The sequence below is a fragment of the Lolium rigidum genome, chromosome 7 (assembly GCF_022539505.1).
Source record: "Lolium rigidum isolate FL_2022 chromosome 7, APGP_CSIRO_Lrig_0.1, whole genome shotgun sequence".
NCBI lineage: Eukaryota > Viridiplantae > Streptophyta > Magnoliopsida > Poales > Poaceae > Lolium > Lolium rigidum.
Window position 1 is genome coordinate 102,706,660 of NC_061514.1, and position 9,160 is coordinate 102,715,819.

A 9,160-nucleotide genomic window follows, 5' to 3' on the forward strand; every position below is an offset into this window, starting at 1 on the left:
CGTACAACCACACGAGGCCCTATTATGGTACCCTCTCGACTCACTAACTTGCCTAGTAGATTCCATGAGTCACATAGTTTGCGCGTTACCTGGTCATATGCATTGCATTTTGCTTGGGGGTTGAAGGTACATAACAGGTAGGTAAAAGTGGCCGTGGTGGCTGGGGGTTGCGGCCTCTGGGGAAACCCACCTCGCCTCACATCGTTAAGGACCGACTTCGGGACTTGACCCGTTATGGCGGAACAATCCTTAGCGCGTGACTCATGGTCTCGGCGACAGCAAGGTAAAGGTCTTGGTCAACCACCCTCTGCCGGCTTTCCAAGGAAGAGAGCTAATGGTCCTGGCATTAAGAGTCGGTTGGTACGTGTGGGTAAAGTTGTGCACCCCTGCAGGGTTATGAATATTTTCGAAAAGCCGTGTCCACGGTTACGGACGACTTGGGAACGGACGTGGAGATCATAGAGAACTTTAACCTGATCGTAAAACTTGTTAAACAATGTGTGTTTACGGATACCTTCTCCGGGTGTTGAGGGGGTGATCCGAGGATAGTGGTTCGAGATGATGAAGATTTGGTGGATACAATATGATGATCAATAGAGATAGAGATATCGCTCTCTTATCCACTTTTGAAGGTTCTGAGTAGTCGAGCTTCTTCTCCCTCTTGTTTATTAAAGGAAAACTGGCTTTACGCAAAAGAAGCTCTACAGAAAGCCCGCATACCCGCTTTGCTAAAAGGTTGTACTAAGTCTTGCTGAGTCCCTGTACTCAGCTTTGCATGCTTTTGTTTCAGACGAAGTCGCTCCAACAGATGGTGGTTTCTAGTCGACATCGACGAGTAGCTTGGGGTTCCCAGGTGGCAGCCTGGAATCTATGGGTTGGGACGTCGCCGTTATGCTCCTGGCCTCTTAGGCCTTTTGCTATCTTGCTATGTCTAATAGCATAACTTTGCTTCCGTTGATTGATGTATGTCGGTCGTTGACCTCTCGCTTGTAATACTTTGGTTCTTCGCTCGCTTATGAGCTTGTATTACCTTCTTGGAGTCGTAGAGTCACTGTTGTGTTACCGATTCTCTCACTGTAGTCTCTCGAGCTCTAGGTTAGGCTTATGTCAGACGAAGATCTGGTATTTTTCTAACCCTGATCCCGGGGGTGCCACAGGTTTTGGTATCAGAGCAGGACTGACTGTAGGAAACCCTTGTTAACTGGTCGATGTTGAGTCTAGTGGTTGCGAAAACTATTTGAAAGCTCAAGTTTACTTGCAAAACTCTGAATAGGATTCTTTTTACTCCTTACCTGGGGTCACTCTAATGCTGAGTCATCTTACCTGGTTTTGATTGGAAAAAGGTTTCACTTCTTTCCTATCAATTCAAATCTCTAGGATACACGGGTTTGGGTTATTTTCTCCAAGCACTCCGTATCCGGTTGCTTGTCTCGTAGTTTCCGTAATGCCTCGCTCATCTGAAGCATTGTCCCTTTATTCTTGCTTCGGGTGCTTAGCATCCAATTGTTTGCCTTTATGCGACATGGTGATGGTATGTCATGTTTGCATTCCATCTTCATGGTTTGTGAGTCGTTTAGTAGTGTGTACATTTTGTATGCTTGTTTAACTACTATGATCGATACGATGATATATCTTCATATCACATGTCTTGTCCTTTAGCATGCTCATTGCATTCGGTACATGCTATCCTTCGGCTTGAATCCTTCCGGTGAATCCGTGTCTCATGGTTTTTGTTTTCTCCTCAGGATGTCGGCGGTACTAGAAGTGGTGCCGGCCGTGGTCGTGGCCGTGTTCATGGCCGTGGCAATGGCCGTGGAGATGGTCATGAGGAGAATGTTGAACTTCCTCCTCCTCCTTCTATGGTCCAACTTATGGCCATGTACGAAGCCAATCGTGCTGACAACATAAGTCTCCTTGAAAGGATTGAGCGGAACACAACTCAGCGTCATGAGGAACAAGTGGGGATCCGAAGCTTCATCCGCCTCACCCCACCAGTGTTCAGTTATTCCACTGAGCCACTTGATGCTGACTACTGGCTCCGTACCATCGAGCGCAAGCTTGAGGTTGCCCACGCTGCTCAAGCAGATTGGGTGAACTTTGCCACCTACCATCTTGAAGGAGCTGCTGGTTCATGGTGGGAAAATTTCCTGTTGATGCAGCCTGCCGGTCATGTCGTAACTTGGCCAGAGTTCAAAGCTGCTTTCCGTGCATATCATATCCCAGAGGGTCTGATGGATGAGAAAAGAGAAGAGTTTCTGAAGCTGACGCAGGGCAGTGGTTCTATCTGTGATTATGTTATCACCAGGATTTGACCGAGTCAGAGGTGGGCCGCCGTCAAGATGGGCTTGAGGAAATATACATGGAGAATTATGTGAATCGGCCTTTTATACCAAGTTGGGCTTGATTGCCCGTGTATCTGTAACATGTTAGATTCATTTTTTAGAGATAGAACCTTACTCGTGCACGGTTTAGTGCACGCCCGCATTAGAAAGTCCCCTGGACTATAAATATGTACCTAGGGTTTATGGAATAAACAACAACTCACGTTCAACCCCAAAACAAACCAATCTCGGCGCATCGCCAACTCCTTCGTCTCGAGGGTTTCTATCGTGAAGCGATATGCTGCCTAGATCGCATCTTGCGATCTAGGCAAGCACAAGCCCCACGTTGTTCATGCGTTGCTCGTACCGAAGCGCTTTTGATGGCGAGCAACGTAGTTATCATTAGATGTGTTAGGGTTAGCATTGTTCTTCGTTTAAGCATGCTTACGTAGTGCAACCCTTGCATATCTAGCCGCCCTCACGCCTATCTTAGGCGTGGGGCGGCACCCCGCTTGATCATTATTTAGTAGATCTGATCCGTTACGATTGCTCCTTGTTCTACAAGGATTAGTTTAATATCTGCAATAGTTAGGCCTTACAAAGGGGGGGAGGATCCAATGGCACGTAGGGTGGCGTTCGCAAGTCCTAAACAGGATGTTCCGAGGATCAGCTTCATGTTGGTTTTTTGGCCTTGTTTAGGATCGGCTTACGAGCACCGTGCGTGGCCGCGAGGCCCAACCTCGGAGTAGGATGATCCGATTATGCGGTGAAAACCCTAAATCGTCGTAGATCTCATTAGCTTTATCTTGATCAAGCAGGACCACCAAGTATTCGTGCACCCCGTACGAATCATGGGTGGATCGGCTCTTTGAGCCGATCCACAGGATAACCTGAGAGCCGATCGAGGCTCGTATTTAATGTTTACATGTGTGCCCCGCAGGAAACTAAGCGAGGCATCACCATCACCTTCCTGACCAGGTATAGGTCAGGTGGCACGCCCTTGCACTTCGCAACGCCGCGTGTGACCAGGAGAGCATTGCGGGCCGTCGCTCGGAGGGGTCTCAGCCAGCCGCAGCTCTAGGCTCTTCCCGGCTCTACGGTGTTGACAAGGTCGCTGCCCGCCGGTGGGTTTTGGCAGTCAACACATTCTGGCACGCCCGGTGGGACCATCGTCGACATCAACCACATCGCCATCTACATCTGAGATGGCGGCGGACGGCACGCCAGTCACCTACGGGATCTCGCTCGACGACCTCAAGAAGCAATACAACGAGATCAAGGCCACCCTCGAAGCCGACCTCATCGGCTCTTTTCGCAGAACCCGTTCCCATGGCATCGATGGAAGGGATTCTCACCGCAAGGTGCACTCGATGGGATAGACCTCTCTACCCCGTCGGAGGAACGCACCAGGGGTCTGCGGCAGGAGATCAACTACCTGGTGGCTCACTCGCTACACCGCCACTCTGAGAACTTGGTCAACGTGTTGGAGCGTATCGCTCTGCGCGTGATCCAGGAGATCATGAGCCACCGCACTCGCCGTCGGACCAGCTCTCGGGACTCATCAAGGAGAATTGCCACTCCGAGCCCCGTCCACCGCTGCCATATGCGTTGGCAGCACCTGCTGAAGTGCCGACTACACCGGCATTCCTCGTCTACAGGATTGGTGGCGACCCTAGTGACTACCAGTTCTTAATGGAGGTGCCTAAGGAGATCCCTCATGGGTACGCGTGCATGTACGTGCCGGATTGTGGTGATTGGGCACTCACAAACCAGGCCACCACATCGGGGACTCCGGCGAACACAGGAGGAACGTCGGCGACAGAACGTGAGAAGCGTGACGTGGCTAACTAAATACGCCACACCGACGAAACTCCCGGGTCCAGCTCCTGCAGCTGGCTCGTAGCCGGAAAAGCAAACATGGCTGGCCAAGTACGCCACCCCGGGGAATCTTCGTAGTGCAACTCCTACGGCCAGCACAAGCGGATCAGATCGCACCATACCGAGAGACCAGCTCGGCATAATACCGAAGAGAAGGGCGGCCGGCTATTCCAAGCCGTACCCCGACGATTACGAGATGATCCCGCTGCCACCTAAATATCGGCTCCCCGACTTCTCCAAGTTCGGTGGATCGATGGCTCCAGCTCCATCGAGCACGTCAGCCCGATATTTGGCTCAACTAGGACCGGCTTCGGTGTCGGATCAGCTACGCGTGAGGCTCTTTTCACAGTCCCTCACGGGATCGGCTTTTGGATGGTACACCTCTTTGCCAAGCAAACTCCATCCGAGTCTTGGAAGCAATTGGAAGAACAGTTCCATATGCAATACCATTCGAAGCTTCCGAATCCGGCATTGCCGATCTAGCACAACTACGTCGAAGCGCGGGGAAACGGTGACAGAATACATCCAGCGCTTCAGGAATCTTAGGAACCGATGTTATTTGGTTCGTATAACCGAAAAGGAAGCAACCGAGTTGGCAGTGAGCAGGCCTTGCAACACCGCTCAAGGACATGGCCTCCCAAGCAGATTATCCTCGCCGGCGCACATGGTTCGAAACTATCAGCATATGAACAGCGCCACCCCGACCTGTACCAAGACAAGTTCAAGCGTGCAGTAGTCATGGTCGGTACAGAGGAAGATGAGGTGCCTGCGGGAGACCAAGAGATAGCAGTGGCTGAGTGGACTCAGGGGGGAACCCCCGTGGCCTGCAAATGGGTAAAGCCACCAGGGCCGCCCAGGGGATTTGATTTTGATGTGACCAAGACCGAGCAAATCTTCGACCTCCTGCTCAAGGAGAAACAGCTTGACGGTTCTCGAAGGTCTCAAGTTCCCCACGGCGAAGGAGCTAAACGGAAAGCCATACCGCAAATTCCACAATTCGCTTTCCCATGCCACCAACGACCGCCGGTGTGGCGTCAGCACATCCAAGCGGCGATAGAGAAGGGGCGGTTAATTTTCAACCAGTACGCCATGAAGGTCGACACCCAACCCTTCCCCGCCGTTAACATGGTGGAAATCACCTACCCTGAAGGTTGCCAGCCGGGTCCCTCGTTCAGCATCAACATGGTAGGGCCTGGGAACCACCCTGGCAAAGATGGAGATGAGGGCAGCTGCTCTCATAGCAAGGATACAGAGGAGGCCGCCCCACGCGATCGGCTCCGTCATGATGGCAAGCGCTACGTCACAGAGGGAGAAGTGAAGAACATAAGATATCAACGACCTCTCTCTGATCACCTCCTCAACAAATATTTGAGTCAGTATGACCAACGCCGACGGTCCAACTATGATGATAAAGGAGATCGTCCGGCTAGAGAAGCCGTAAGATATCGTCGGCACGATCGCGATGAGGAGGAACATGAGCGCCGTGCCACGTACAAGTCAAGGGAGCAAGATGACAACGCCGGACAACCGGACCGCCCTTTCTTCGTACAACCGCCGGGATTCAGGAATGAGCCGATTGCCCACAATCGGCAATTGCCCGAATGCAACCAGAAAAGAAGGAGGCAGCCAACGTATCCGTGTTCGAGCGCCTAGGGCCTCTCCCACCACAAAGCAAACGCGCCGAGTCACCTCGTTGGGCAGATCTTGAGGATTCGGAAGACGAGGGACAAGAAGTAGAAGAAGACAGTACCACCGGCCAAGGTGGTGCCCCGACGGACTCAGCCGTTCCCAAAAACGCAGGGTTCAGCGATTGCGCGGCCCGGAGGAGGCCGAGAGGTTATACCTGCATACGCTAAGGAAGGCACGACCTGATCCGGCGGCAAAGGTTCAGCGAACCCTGGATGAAGAGGGTCGTCCACGGAAAATGGAGTGGCGCCCCAAACAGAGGAAAGCCGATGAGGAGACATCGGCTGGCACAAACATGGTGCTCGTCTTGCCAACAGAGCGTAGTGCTCCACGACTGTACGGTGCACCCAAGGTGGACAGCAAGCGCATCAAATCAGAGGTTGGGTTGGTTTTATCCAGCCTAACCGAATAGCAAGATGAAACCAATGAGCAAATCAGGCAAGGCTGGTCCTTGTGATCGGCCCCAAAATTTAGGAAGGGACATTACAAAACCTTCATCGAAACAAGCATGTGGAGGCCGATTCCAGCAATCGGCCAAAATTATCCTCACCCACCATTCTGCCTGGTTTCAAACATGTTATCCACCAGAGCCGATACCATCAATTCTCTTGACAGAATCGGCTCGGGGGGCACCTGTGTGTATGAAATACGAGGATAGGCGACGGAAGCATCTCATCTTCTGGTGATAGGTATTGGAATAAGGGGGGCCGATGCACTAGTCGGCCGTAAAAAAAAAATCTGAAAAATTCGAAATTTTTCGAGCACAGCCGATGCAGCAGGCATCGACTTAAGGATATGAAAGCCGGTGCATGGCCATCGACTCAAGAGGAATGACTGTTACGATCAGAGGGTCAGTGGAGCGCGAAGGAAGATTTTAATTGAGGAACTCCTCGGTGGAGTAGTTTAAGGGTTCGGATCCTCTCTTCAATAACAATGCCAAGAGCAGCCTGAACGTGCAAGGAGTAGATTGAAGAAGCTCGGGGGGCAGCTCACCCTGAAGGTTCTCTGCTTTGGGGCTACGTCAGGATTTGAGGCTAATGTCGGCACACGTGGCTGATTCGCCTTGATTGAGGCTCGGGGAGGCAGCTTGCTATGAAGGTCTCTACTCTGGGGAGCTGATTTGGTTGGAATCGGCTATCCCAACGGCACAACTGGTCTGGAGAATGGTGTTCTGTTACGGAGTCATCGGTCTGAGCATCCAAGACAGTCCTAGGGCTCGTTTTTAAAGGCGCCTGCTCAAGATCAAGTCACCAGATCGGCTGTGCCATCGTCATTGGCAGAACTGGCTAGCTTGGGGGGGGGATGGCTGAAGTGGCTCTGTCTCTCGCAGTATCGTAAAGCGATGCATTACCATCGGTCACTAAGCATGGATTAGGCCAGTAATCGACAAACTCAACATGAAAGGAATCGGCGAAAATCAAGTTAGGGGAAATTCTTCATTAGTATTGGGATTTCTTACAATGGAGAGCCGATTACTCAAGGAAGGAAGAGCAAAAGAAGGGTCTATTGACCAATCTACTACTACAAGGCCTATGCTAGTAGATCCTAATCTACGGGCCATCACTGCCCTCATCATCCTCGGAACTCTCATCGGCACTGCTGCCGATGGGCTCCTCGTCGCTACTCCCGTAGCCCTCCGCGGGGGCTTCATCCCCATCTTCGCCGTCGCTGCTGTCGTCGTCCCACCACATGCGGAGGCGTTTCGCCGGCGGGTGGCCTTCGAGGGAGTCGTTGTCACCGTCGTCTTCCTCTTCCTCTTCTTCAGAGGTGGGGCAGCCGTCCCAGGAGAGCTGGTCGTCTTCATTGTTTGACTCCAGTTCCCCGTCGGTGAGAAATCGAAGATCTTCATTCCCGCTGGTCAAGGACTTGTCGTCCTCGGACCAAATCGAGGAGGCGTGGCTCTCTTCGTCCCATTCTTCCGGGGCACGGATTTCGCGCGGCGTCTCGCGGGAGGAATCGGACCCGTAGGAGAGCTCGGAGGAGGAGGAGGAAGACGCCATGGCACAGAGGGTTTTTTGGGTGCTAATGCGAGGAGGACGAAAGAGACGCAAAACTGTTTAGAACGGTTAAATAAAGGGGATATAAGAGGGATTCAATGCCACCGCAGTTTCCGAGGAGATGTTGCTCAACAGAGAAAGTTTTGCAGCCACGTGGAGAAGTGGAAGGGGCAAGGCGTCATGATGAGGATTCTGCGGCAGCTTCGCTCTGCCATGACATGACCCGACGAGAGAAGAGTATAATGATTTTGGAAATATCATTTCCAAAACCAGGGGGGCATGTGTTATCACCAGGATTTGACCGAGTCAGAGGTGGGCCGCCGTCAAGATGGGCTTGAGGAAATATACATGGAGAATTATGTGAATCGGCCTTTTATACCAAGTTGGGCTTGATTGCCCGTGTATCTGTAACATGTTAGATTCATTTTTTAGAGATAGAACCTTACTCGTGCACGGTTTAGTGCACGCCCGCATTAGAAAGTCCCCTGGACTATAAATATGTACCTAGGGTTTATGGAATAAACAACAACTCACGTTCAACCCCAAAACAAACCAATCTCGGCGCATCGCCAACTCCTTCGTCTCGAGGGTTTCTATCGGGTAAGCGACATGTCGCCTAGATCGCATCTTGCGATCTAGGCAACACAAGCCCCACGTTGTTCATGCGTTGCTCGTACCGAAGCGCTTTTGATGGCGAGCAACGTAGTTATCATTAGATGTGTTAGGGTTAGCATTGTTCTTCGTTTAAGCATGCTTACGTAGTGCAACCCTTGCATATCTAGCCGCCCTCACGCCTATCTTAGGCGTGGGGGCGGCACCCCGCTTGATCATTATTTAGTAGATCTGATCCGTTACGATTGCTCCTTGTTCTACAAGGATTAGTTTAATATCCGCAATAGTTAGGCCTTACAAAGGGGGAGGATCCAAGTGGCACGTAGGGTGGCGTTCGCAAGTCCTAAACAGGATGTTCCGAGGATCAGCTTCATGTTGGTTTTTTGGCCTTGTTTAGGATCGGCTTACGAGCACCGTGCGTGGCCGCGAGGCCCAACCTGGAGTAGGATGATCCGATTATGCGGTGAAAACCCTAAATCGTCGTAGATCTCATTAGCTTTATCTTGATCAAGCAGGACCACCAAGTATTCGTGCACCCCGTACGAATCATGGGTGGATCGGCTCTTTGAGCCGATCCACAGGATAACCTGAGAGCCGATCGAGGCTCGTATTTAATGTTTACATGTGTGCCCTGCAGGAAACTAAGCGAGGCATCACCATCACCTT